The sequence below is a fragment of the Myotis yumanensis genome, unplaced genomic scaffold, assembly GCF_028538775.1.
Source record: "Myotis yumanensis isolate MYYU_CA2020_CCGP unplaced genomic scaffold, mMyoYum1.0.hap1 SCAF_18, whole genome shotgun sequence".
NCBI lineage: Eukaryota > Metazoa > Chordata > Mammalia > Chiroptera > Vespertilionidae > Myotis > Myotis yumanensis.
In genome coordinates, this window is record NW_027223769.1 from 15191125 (window position 1) to 15203338 (window position 12214).

Sequence of the window (12214 nt, forward strand, 5' to 3'; positions counted from 1 at the left end):
AGAGAGAGCGGCGGGGAGACGGGTAGAGGCGCACTGTCTAGGGGAGGAGCAGTTGCATAACATCTGAGGCCCTTGGCTGGGCTGAAAGGAGGACGTGTGCTGTTGCCTGGGCTCTGGAGGAAATACCCCAGAGGTGGCCCAGGCATCACGCCCTCATGTGGCCCAGGCACCCAGGCTCCACTTCTTTGGGACCTTGAACCACGTATCTCACCCCCGCAGCCTGGGCCTCTCTTATCTCTCTGAAAGGAGAACACTTACACACAGCTTGCAGGTGGTCACGAAGGTTACCTGACGATGACCTCGCCCTGATGGAGCCCTGGATGGAGCCCACAGGGCTGCTAGGTGGGCTTGGGCAGGGGTCTAGGGGCACCAATCACATACCTGCAGGTGCTCATGGCAGAGGATGGGCACCCTTTTGGAAACCCTACAAAGCCTGCAGATGGACTGGCAGCTGTGCTGCCTATGGGAGCTGTCATTGCTGGGACCTGCCGGGGGTGGGTCTTTGGTACCCACATGTGAGCCCCAGACCTGAGCACTGTTCGTCGGAGTCTGGAGCTTCACCGGCTTCCATGGCTCTTTGGGCCAAGCCAGGCAGCGAAGAGGACCTGGGGGCACTGGGAAGGATTTCAGTAGACAGGACTGGCATAGACACTGGGGCGGGGGGGGGATCCACTCTGGGCCGGCTCTCACTCTACCACTGACTTCCGGGCGTCCTCCACAAACCACCCACTGTCTGAGCCTCTCTTCTCACAAGCGAGAACAGAAGAATGGCTGTTAAGGATGGACTGACACGAGCTTAAATGAGGTGAAGCTAAATTACTCAGCCAGTTCGTTCAGCGAGCTGCCTCAGTTTCCCCATCCTACTTGTCAAGGAATTTCCCTAGCTTCTTACTGTCCTGCCTCAGCAGGACATCAGGTTCGCCAAGACTAAGCCAGGGGAGGGAGGGAGAAGATCTGTCCTTCTCAGCTTCCCTCAGGGGAGTGGGACATGGTCCCCTGCCACCCACCTATCCATACAACACCATTATCAAGTGCCTTTTATGTGCCAGAGATTATGTGAGGAGCTGGGGGGTGGGCGAGGGGAGTGGTAGCAGCTGCAGGTAAACTAGCACAGGTACTCTCTCCAACCCACGTTTAGACGAACCATTGGCTCCCGCCTCATTACACGTTTTCTTAGTGTCTTGCTTAGGGGTCCCCCAGAAGCAAACTCTGAAAAGATTTGAATGCAAGTGGTTTTCATGGGCGACTACAGGAAACTGGCAGCGGGTGGGGGGATGGGGGGGAGGAATGAAGCCAGGAAGGGAGGGAACCCATAAAGGGGCATGGAGCCCGTTACCAGGATGGACACCCAGAGCTGTCTTGCTGAGGAGAGAGGCAGCTGGAGTGTTGACCCACCGGCCTCCATCCCTCCCCAGGCGTCAGCTCTGCAGCGCTTCCACTTGGCCCACCCTGTCTGGGCTGAGACGGCTCCTGCAGCCAGAAAGATGCTCCAGCGGGGGGCCAGGTGGACTCAGGAAGCAGCTTTTTGCGGGAGCGAAGGCTGAGGTCAGGGGCCGGGACACCGAGCGTTTACCACACTGAGGCTGATGTTGCACTTTCACATCCATATTCCGGTTGTTGGTAAGTCTGCTCTGCCCGCTCCTTTGCATAAGTTAGGAACTCTGCAGACCTGTCTTTCTGTCCTCCCTGTGCCATTTCCTGTGCTGCTGGCGAAACACACCTCAGCAAGATCAGGAGAAAAATATTCCATCTTCTACAGCTGCCAGGAATGAGGCCCTGTTCTACACCATCAACTGTCCTTGCAATTGTTATTGCTCTCACCTTGTTAAATGCAAAATAAATCAGCCTCAGAGAACCACACAAAACAAAGTACAGCTTGGTGAACCATTATCAGGTGTGAACCCCTTGAAACCACCAGCTGGAACGAAGATGGAACGGCCACCTTCCCCTGGTGCCCCCCTCCCCCTCCCTCCAATGCGCCCCTTCTCCTGAGGTTTACGATCCATGCTCATCGCTTGCTCACAGGCCTGCCGCTCTGATCCTGCCTTGCCTGCTTTGTTACTTTGATGTGTCCTTAAAGTTCTCTAGACTACAGGTTTCCCATCTATATTATTTCCCTAGGGCTGCTGTAACAGATGACCATAAACTTGCTCACTTCACAGTGCCCCTGTCTGGGCAGCTCAGTTGGTTGGAGCATCGTCCCCATACACCCAGGTTTCAGGTTCGATCCCTGGTCAGGACACATGTAAGAATCAACCAATGAGCCCTAACCGGTTTGGCTCAGTGGATAGAGCGTTGGCCTGCGGACTGGAGGGTCCCAGGTTCGATTCCGGTCAAGGGCATGTACCTTTGTTGCGAGCACATCCCCAGTGGGAGGTGTGCAGGAGGCAGCTGATCGATGTTTCTATAACTCTCTATCCCTCTCTCATCCTCTCTGTAAAAAATCAATAAAATATGTTTTTAAAAAAAGAATCAACCAATGAATTCATAAATAAATTGATGCCTCTCTTCCTCCCCCCCGTCTAAAATCAATACTTTTTTCAAAAAATTAAAAAACCTCATGATTCTCTTACAATTCTGGGGGCCAGATGTCTGAAACAGTCTTACTGGACTCAAGCCAAGGTGTCCGCAGGGCTGCATCCTTTGGAGGCTCCAGGGAGAACCCGTTCCCCTCTCTTTTCCAGCTCTTAGAAACCGCCCGCATTCCTGGGGTCAGGACTCTTCATCCAGCTTCAAAACCCACCTGCCTCCAGCCCACCTGTCTCCCTCTTACAAGGACCTTGTGATGACACTGGGCTCACCTGGATAATCCAGGGTCATCTCCCACCTCCAGGTCCTTACCTCAGTCATATCTACCGAGTCCCTTTTGCCATGTCAGGGCACACAGTCACAGATCCCGGGGATTAGGACGTGGATAGTTTGGGGGCCATTCTTCTGCTGACACACCATCCATCTATGTCCTCCCTTACACTTTATCTGTTGAGAAACCCCGCCCTCTGACCTGCAGCATTCCCTGCGGCCTGGATTTTGCTGATTCAGGCGCCAAGTGCACTTCTGCATGTTTCTCTGTCCTTGGAATTCCCTGTAATCCCGCAGTGGGCCCCGAGGCTGGGTGGGGCTCAGGCCCATTTCCACCCCCCAACCCTGTGTCCTTCCGTCAGAGGCTGCTAATGTCTGCTGGTCTCTCTTTGTGATGTTAGTGGCCCGTGGCCACTCAGTGTCCAGAGCGACTGATTCACTAGGGATGGCATATTGCGATTTCTAATTCTATCATTTCCTTTTCACTTATTAGTTGGAATACAGAGATGGCTTTTCCTCATCTAAAATTTGTTACCAGTTGGTCCAGGAAAGGGGGAATCGCTGCTCGATCCTTCCCTTTACCAGTTTTCAAGATAACTAACTGCTTCCTTGTCATCCTCTGAAAGAGACCCACTACTTTAAAACCATTTTTGTAAACGCGTGAATTTAAACATAGATGGGTTTCAATTTCTCACAATGCCATCCTTACTGACGCTCTGCTGTCACGTCTTTGGCCGGTGGAGTCTCCTCCAGCTGCTCTGAGCCCTTTGGACAACATCCTAGGAGTCTTCCTTAGACAGCGCCCTGGCCATTAAGGAAAATAAAATATTCCGGCCTCATCTTGTACAGTTCCATCCTGGAATTGTGAACGGAGGGGAGCGTGCCTCATGGGAGACCCCCAAGGAAGGACGAGATATAGTCGAAAGCTTTATTTCCAAGGAATTACACCCCTGGGTTTCCAAAGCCTCATTTGCCTTCGTCCACTCATAGGAGAATGTAGCTGTGGTTCGAGGAGAGCGAAAAGCAGAGTCAGTGTCCAGAGCTTCCGTTCCATGTTGGAGCAGGGTCCAGCCAGCACCAGGCTCGTTGACTCTATCAGTCCATCGTGTAAGGGGTCTGCTTGGCCGTGGGCCATAGGGGTGAGTGCAAGAGAACCAAGAGAGCATGCCCCACGCAACAGAGTCCCAAGAGTCCCAAGAACACAAGAGCAAGAGAGTGAACTTCTCTGTTTTGGGAGTTTTGCGCCCTTGCAGTGGCCACGCCCATTCTGGCCAACCATCTCTGTCCCTGGGTGTGATTGACAGGCAAGTGTCTTCCCTATGTCACCCCAAGTTTACTGAGCAGGCATCTATCTTTCCTATGTGGTTCCCTCCCCCCTCCCCCTCCCCCCTGTTTTGCAGGGAACATGCCTATAATGTCTGGCCTTCCCTTTGCTTCTTTCCTGTTATTTTTTTTAAATATATGTTATGATTTTTTACAGAGAGGAAGGGAGAGGGATAGAGAGTTAGAAACATCGATGAGAGAGAAACATCGATCAGCTGCCTCCTGCACACCTCCCACTGGGGATGTGCCTGCAACCAAGGTACATGCCCTTGACCGGAATTGAACCCGGGACCCCTCAGTCCACAGGCCAACACTCTATCCACTGAGCCAAACCAGTTAGGCCTCTTTCCTGTTATTAATAACTAGTTAATTACAACGGCATCAGAATCAGCTATTTCTCCAAGAAACCTTGCTTTTAAATTTTTAAAAAGGGGAAATGGCATTTTAAGACCACACCTGTGTATTAGGCTCCAAAAGTGACCTCTTTGTCTAGGCCAGCGGTTCTCAACCTGTGGGTCGTGACCCCTTTGGCAGTCGAACGACCCTTTCACAGGGGTCGCCTAAGACCATCCTGCATATCAGATATTTACATTACGATCCATAACAGTAGCAACATTACAGTTATGAAATAGCAACAAAAATAATTTTATGGTTGGGTCACAACATGAGGACCTGTATTTAAAGGGCCAGAAGGTTGAGAACCGCTGGTCTAGGCCTTTATAGGGGGTAGCGCTAGCTAATGTGAGTGGTTTTTTTTAAATGAAATTCATGGTGAGTTCACACCACAAACCTCCACAATGTCTACACGTGGATGGCTGGTCATCCACTTCAAAGCTTGCTCCTGATCTGCTATTTGATTGGCATCTCTGTCCTTTCAAAGGTGTAAATCCAATGAGCTTCTCTCACATGCTCGGAGGTAAATGAAACAAGATTTCTATCTCCCTGTGAGAGTTCTCGTGTTTCCCCCGCCTTGGCGACAAGCAAACCTGGGGCAAGTCACATCGATGTTAGCTCAGAGCTCAGCCCCAGCCTCCTGGCCTTCCAGTGTCCAGCTCCTCCACCCCTTGTTCTCCCTGTGGGCCCCAGGGAACAAGGACTTTCTTTTTTTATTTTTAATATGTTTTTATTGACTTCAGAGAGGAAGGGAGAGGGAGAGAGAGATAGAAACATCCATGATGAGAGAGAATAATTGATCGGCTGCCTCCTGCATGCCCCACACGAGGGATAGCGCCTGCAACCCGGGCAGGTACCCTGACGGGGAATCGAACTGTGACCTCCTGGTTCATAGGTCAATGCTCAACCACTGAGCCACGCCGGCTGGGAAAAAACTTCCTTGAGGCTCCCTGAGGCACCACAGCTCTTGCAGCTCAGAGGCCCCCTTGTCCCCTTTCTGGGACTTGGGGAGCCCTGGGCTACCACAAGCTCCTCCCTCACCATCTCTTGCTAGGTCACTGCCTTGCAGCCTCCCCACCTGGTCTGGGTCGGGGGCTCCCTGCTCTTCCCAGCAGCCCCCAAACCTCCTTCCCTCTCTCCCTCAGGAGGCCCACCCCTCAGAATCAGGCCTCTGGTGACATCCTGGAGCTTACTCTCAGGAGTCCTGTGGATTAAGCCACTAGCTTGGCCCTGCCATCCCTGCTTTGGTAAGAAGAGCTGGTTCTTTCATAACACTTGATATGTACCAGGAAGCATTCTAAGCGCTTTGTATACCTTAGCCAGTTTCCACCTTAAGGCCAGCGTCGGAGGCAGGTGCTATCACCTGCACATGTCATGGGTGAGGAGCCTTTGGTTCAGGGTCACCTAGGACATGAGAGAAGGAGCCAGTTCCCATCCACTGACCGTGGGGCTCCAGACTAGGCGCTTCTAGCCAGGAGACAATGCAGTACCACTTAAGACCAGTCCTCCACATCCTTTGGGGAAGGAGCCAGAACCTGCATAAATAAACCGACTTAATGTAGGGAATGGAACCACTCCTGGGCCAACTGTCTTTCTCTAGGATAGCAGTCCCTGAGTTTGAGCGAGCAGCAGAATCCCTGGGGGTGAGGGGTGTTAAAACACAGAGCGCTGGGCCCAACCTCAGAGTTTCTGATTCAGTAGAGCTGGGGTGGGCCAGGGAACCTGCATTTCTAACAAGTGTTAACAGTGGTGCTGATACTGATGCTGCTGGTCCGGGGACCCCACTTTGGGAACCACTGCCCACCCTGGAAGAATAGGACTTGGCTCTTGGCTCCCTCCCAGGACACAGTGTGGCGGTTCCAACGTGATTCTTCTCATCCAGGTGGTCCTGTGATAACTTACCATCGCGTTAAAAAACATATTAATCCTCCTCTGGCAGAGATGCATTCTGAAGCAATCACAGGTGATGTATGTCATGTCTGGGACTTACTTTAAAGTATGCCAGCCTCTCCCCTTGCAACAAGTTGAGGGTATAAATGAAACAACGGTCGCTGGCTAATGAGTCCAAAAAGGTTATACCACTTCCTATACCTAGTTTATATTTGCAAGTGTTAGTATCAACCTTGTTTATTTTGTGTAGATAAGAAAGCTCTGGCTCCCTCACCTAGTAACTACATGAACATGAGCCAGAAGTTGCACTATTTGAGCCTCAGTTCTTTCTGCTATTGAGCAGATGATGGTGTCTTTCCATTGTTGAGGGGACAGTGGTGTTAGACCTGTAGCACCCATCCTGGCACATAACTCATGAACTTGTAATTGCTGCCATTTATTCTGCTCTCCGCATTCTCCAGCCCAGGCCTGGCCAGGACAGCGTCTAATGGGCAGGCGACTCACTCATCTCAAGGCACCTGCCCAACGGGTTCCTGGGTTGAGAGTGGAACCAGCCAGGAGCCTGCCTGTCTGGCAGCAGGAGGGGGTGTGGAATGTGGAGCAGATAGGTCATGCGTGTGCCCTGAGCGTGAGGCCTCCGGGCAGTCATGGGCAGGATGGCGGCTGAGGAGCTCCGCTGGACGCCACGCACTGTGGCTTGGACCTGTTGGGCGTCTGTTTACCTGGTAATCAAGTCTGGGGCAGGAACCCTGGCATCCAGTTCAAAGGTGGTTGCCAAACTGTCCCAATCAAGGTGTTTTTTGCTTGGTTTTGATTACAGCTAACAGAAACTCATTTGTGTTTGCCTAAGCCGAAGTCAGGGGCGCTGGCGACTGGGGACCATGAAGTTGTTTCCTTGAACTTCAGTATAAGGAGGGCAGCCAAGTCTCTTATCAATTGGAAGCAAGTCCTAGAAGGCTTTCAAGAGCCCCAGTGGCTTCTCTCTCTATCTCTCTCTCTCTCTCTCTCTCTCTCTCCCCCCACCCTCTCTCTCTCTCTTCCTCTCATTCTTTCTCCTCCTCTCCTCCTCCTCCTTCCCCTCCTCCTCCTCCTTCTTCAGATACACAGCAGGAAGTAGCCTCCACACAGTTTGAGTCCATCACTTCTGTTCATTCAACCCGCAGAGCCTGCTAATGTCTGCCCAGCACTTCCTGTGTGCCAGGCCTTACCAGGCGTGGGGAACCGTTTTCCTGCCAGGGGCCATTTGGATGTTTATAACATCATTCACGGGCCATACAAAATTACCAATTTAAAAATTAGCCTGCTATCTTTGGTCAAACATTTAATTAACTCACCCCAGACCAAATGATTTTTCGGGCCTTATACGGCCCTCGGGCCGAACGTTCCCCACCCTTGCAGCTTAGGCACAAGGCTTCACCACCAGGATTTCATGTCATCCCACGGTAGCTATGGTAGCTGTTTTCATCATTCCAAACTCCAGAGAAGGAAACCGAAGCATTGAGGTTTCAAGAAACTGCCTGAAACCACACATTTGACATAAGAGTCAGAGCGGGATTTGAAGGGTGTCCTAGTCCCCTATCACATTAATTTCTCAAGTCAAAAAGACTCGGTAGCACATTCCTGGGGGAGCGGGGATTCTGATTGGCCTAGCTTGAGGCAGGTGTCTGTTTCTGGACCAATCAACTTTGGAGGTGGTTCTCAGAGCACCAACTGGGACTCCCAGGCCCAGCATTAGGGAGCCATACTCAGATGGGGCAGTGAGCTGGCACATGGTCTCAGCAAGATTCCAAGAATGTCCCCTCCCTCCTTCCTAGATATACCATTGCCTATCTTCCTCAGGCACACAAAACCCTGCTGCATTCATCTGTCCACTAAGAAGTTAGAAGTGGCCTGAGTTCAAATCCTGCCTCTGCCATTTTCCTAACGGTCTGCTCTTGGGCAAAGAGTTACCTCTCTGAGCCTGAGAGTCTTGATCTGGATCACAATACTGGCCTCTCAGGGATGTGGGGAGAACCAGTGTTTCCATATTGGTTTTAGGGTCAAGTTCAAACTCAGGATGTGAGTTGGCTGGCACCTGCTTAACTTTCTACGCTTTATGTCCCTACTCCCAGAGTGGCCCCTTCGCCCAGCCATGCTCAACTACTTGCATGTAGTTCCTTGAACTTCTCTGGTCTGTGCCTTTGCACATACTGTGCCCTCTGCCTGGGATGCCCTTCTTCTTCTCACACCATCTAACTTAGCTAACTGGCTCCCTGTTGTGGATTGATTTGTGTCTCCCAAAGGGTATGTCCACATCCTAAATCTCAGAGCCCAGAACCTGTGAGTGTGACCTTATTTGGAAGTTGGGTCTGTGCAGATGTGTCTCAGTTAAGGATCTTGAGGTGGGATCATCCTGGACTTAGGGTGGGCCCTAAATCCAACAATAAGTGTCCTTATAAAAGCAAGGAGAGGGGGATTTGGAACACAGACACAGAGGGAAAGGCCGTGGGAAGATGGTGGTGGACATTGGAGCGATGCATCTACAAACCAAGCAATGCCATGGGTTGCTGGTAGCCACCCGGGAGCTGGGACAGAGGCACGGACAGATTCTCCCCCAGAGCCCTCAGAAGGAGCTAACCCTGGTGACACTTTGATTTTGGACCTCTGGCCTCCAGAGCTGTGGGACAGTAAGTTCGTTCCTGTTGTTTTAAACCACCCAGGTTATGGTCATTTGTATGGCAGCCACTGGGAAACCCATGCTCAGAAGCTTAGCTCAGGCAGCGCCTCCCCTGAGAAGCCCTCCCTGACTTCTCACCCTGACTAGGTGCCCAGGGCCCATGAATGGCTTTACCCTAGCACTTCCCAGGGTGCCTGTGTTGGCCCACACACCGTGTGTCTCCTCTGAAAAGCAGGTATCTTTGTCTCCAGTGGCTTAGACGACAACAGTGCTTCCAGGGGAAAAGAGTCCACAGTGCAGCAGCCTCAACACTCAGCCCAGCTGACACAGGAGGGTGGAACTTCAGGCAGACAGGTGCCTGCAGGGAGGAGTCTGTTTGGGGGCTGGGCACCTCCCACCCAGGGCCTATTTACCTCCTCCCCGGTGGAAGCAAGGGACCTTCCCTGGGGTTATAAGATAGGATTTATCCTGCACTTTCATCTTCGCCCTTTCCCTTTAGACTACCTTGCTGACCTGTGTGGGAATGTTCTAGAAAAAGACTTGGGACCAGGCAGTTCATCCTGGCAGCTCAGATGAAAATGGCCCCAGGAAAGACTGTAATTGTCCCTTTACCCAAGGAACAGAGAGGCTGTGTCATTGTTCCTTCCTATAGAAAAGCTGCTTCCGTGGGGGAGGCCCCAGGCAGGCCCTGCCTTTAGCCAAGAGCCTGGGGGGCCAGTCACTTTTCAGTGGCCTCAGAGAAGCCCTTTGTCTCCGAGGCAGGGCCAAAGCAGCCCAGGGGCCTGTCCACTATTTCCCGTCTTCCTGGTGTCCCTGCTCCTGGGCCCTGTTAGGGGGGACTACGCCCTCTCAAAAGCTGGGCCCCTGTCCACTACGGCTGGGACACAGTCCTCAGACAGCCTCAGAGGTGGTGGCCGTGGCTTCTTTTGTCTTTTCAATATGGGAGGTCTTGTGTGGCAAGAAAGAAAACTCTAGACTGGGGATTGGGAGCAGTGGGACGGCCTCCTGCTGTTCACGAGACAATGGGAGATGGGGCCCTGGCGTGCCAGTGGCCTGCTCTGCCAGCTCCACGCTGGTGGCCTTGGAGAATTGCTTCACCCCTCAGCTCCCTCTGCGGAACCGAGGAAACCGAACACGCTCTGTGACAGTACCGGTGCCAGCTTCCGGGTGTGATACTGTCCTGTGGTTGCACAAGGTGTCACCTTGGGGGATGGACTCCCTGTTTGCTTCCTTGCCTGTCTCATCAATGTTCCATTGTTTCAAATAAAATGTTTTTAAAAATTAGTTTTTAAAAAGAAAAGAATACAGGTGGCTGATCCAAGTATGAGACATCATCTGACTTTGACAATTAATGGCTCCCCAAAAAAGTGTTTTTTCTTCCTGTAATTTGCGCCAAGATAATAATAATAAGGAATTATAACCATGCCCATCGAGCACTTACCATCCATCCATCATCTCACACAATCCTCCCCAGCAGCTCTGAAAGGCAGCCACTCTGGTCACACCCATTTCACAGAGGAGGAAACCGAGGGTCAGAGAAGGTAAGCAGCTGGCTCAGGATTGGAACCCAGACTGACCAGTCTGTGCTCGCTCCGCCCCACCTGATGGGCAGCCCCTAAGTGGGGAGGAGCTCAGCCCTGTTCCCAGCGCCCTGTGTGGGACCACACACGAGCAGCCCCCCTCTGGGCCTCGGGAGGCTGGAGGGATGCGCTCAATAGGCCAGAACTAGCAGAGCAGCTGGGCTCTGGAGTCTGAGCTGTGGGTAGGACAGGCCCGGATTCCAGGCCCCGGCACTTACTGCCTGTGTGACTTTGGGCGAGTCCTTTCAGATTTCTGACACTCAGGTCTCTGCTGGCTGTAATTGTTTGCTTCCACCACGTGTGGCTAGCCCTGAGCGGACAGTCCCTTAGACCCGCGGTGCTCAGCCCTGGTGAGCCCTGCTCCTGTAGACCCCTCTCTCTGCCAGGAGCTACAGCCACCCCTGCCCCAGGTCCCTTCCAGACCAGTGAGATCCCCCCTCAGGACATGTGGGAGACTGGGCATTTCATGGGTCACCCAAGTGGTGGCCCCTGGCTTGCCCCCAGGAAGTGTGTGAATACGTTCCACTCTGAGGCTTGTGCCCGGAGTGAACAGACATAACCTCGTTCTCTGAAATGTCTCCTGACCGGACATTCTTGGGCAAAGTTGTCCTTCTTTTCCATCAACGTGAAGGTCCAGGCCTCCCAGGCAGTGTGACGGATGCCCACTGCATGCACCGTTTACACGAGTCACTCGGCTGTTTCTCACTCGTGTTCTACACACGAAAACAGTAAGAATTCTTTAAATGCACGCATGCTCAGAAATGACACACACCAAGGCCATCGATCTCCACTTTAAGCGGGACCTGGACTATTTTCTAAGAGAATGTGTATTGTGTGCGTGGGTGGGGACGTGCAGGGGGGCAGGGGACAGGATAGTGGCTTGTTTTTAAAATATGGGTACTCAGGTGTTGCCTCCACATTTGGAATTAAAAAGTTGAAGCCTGCCAAACAATTCATTAATACCAATCTCCACAATCTGTTTTTGAAGCAGGTTATGGGCTGAATTGAATCAGTTCCCCCACAAACCTATGAGCATATGTGTCCATTTTTCTGTGCAGACACCGTCGAGATTTGAATTGTGTAACAGATGCCCTCCGGGCTCTGCCCATGCCCCTGTGGGCCCCTGTGTGCACAGGAGGGGGGCTGCCCCTGGAATTGACAGCCCTGCCCCATCATGGAGGTGCTGAGAGCCTGATACATACTCGGCACCCCTTTCCCCGAGGGGCAGATTCCACGGCTAGCTTGCAGAATGAACATGTAGGCCTCTGGCTCAACAATTGCTAAGAATTCGTTATACCAAGCGCAGGGCCTCTGAGTGACCACATGGGTTCCTGCCCAGAGCTGGCCTGGTGGGACTCGGGCTGCCTCTAGGACCCCCAGGGTTGGCACCAGAGTTACCCCCTGCAGCACCTTGACACCTCACCTCCTCTGACCTTCTTCCCTCCTGTCCCACTTCTCCACCTGCCGCCTGTTTTGCCCAGAAACTTCCATAATATGTCACTTTCACCAAATCCTCCTCCCAGGATCCAATTCAGAGGGATCTTAAGTAAAACAGCCCACATGTGGCCGGAAA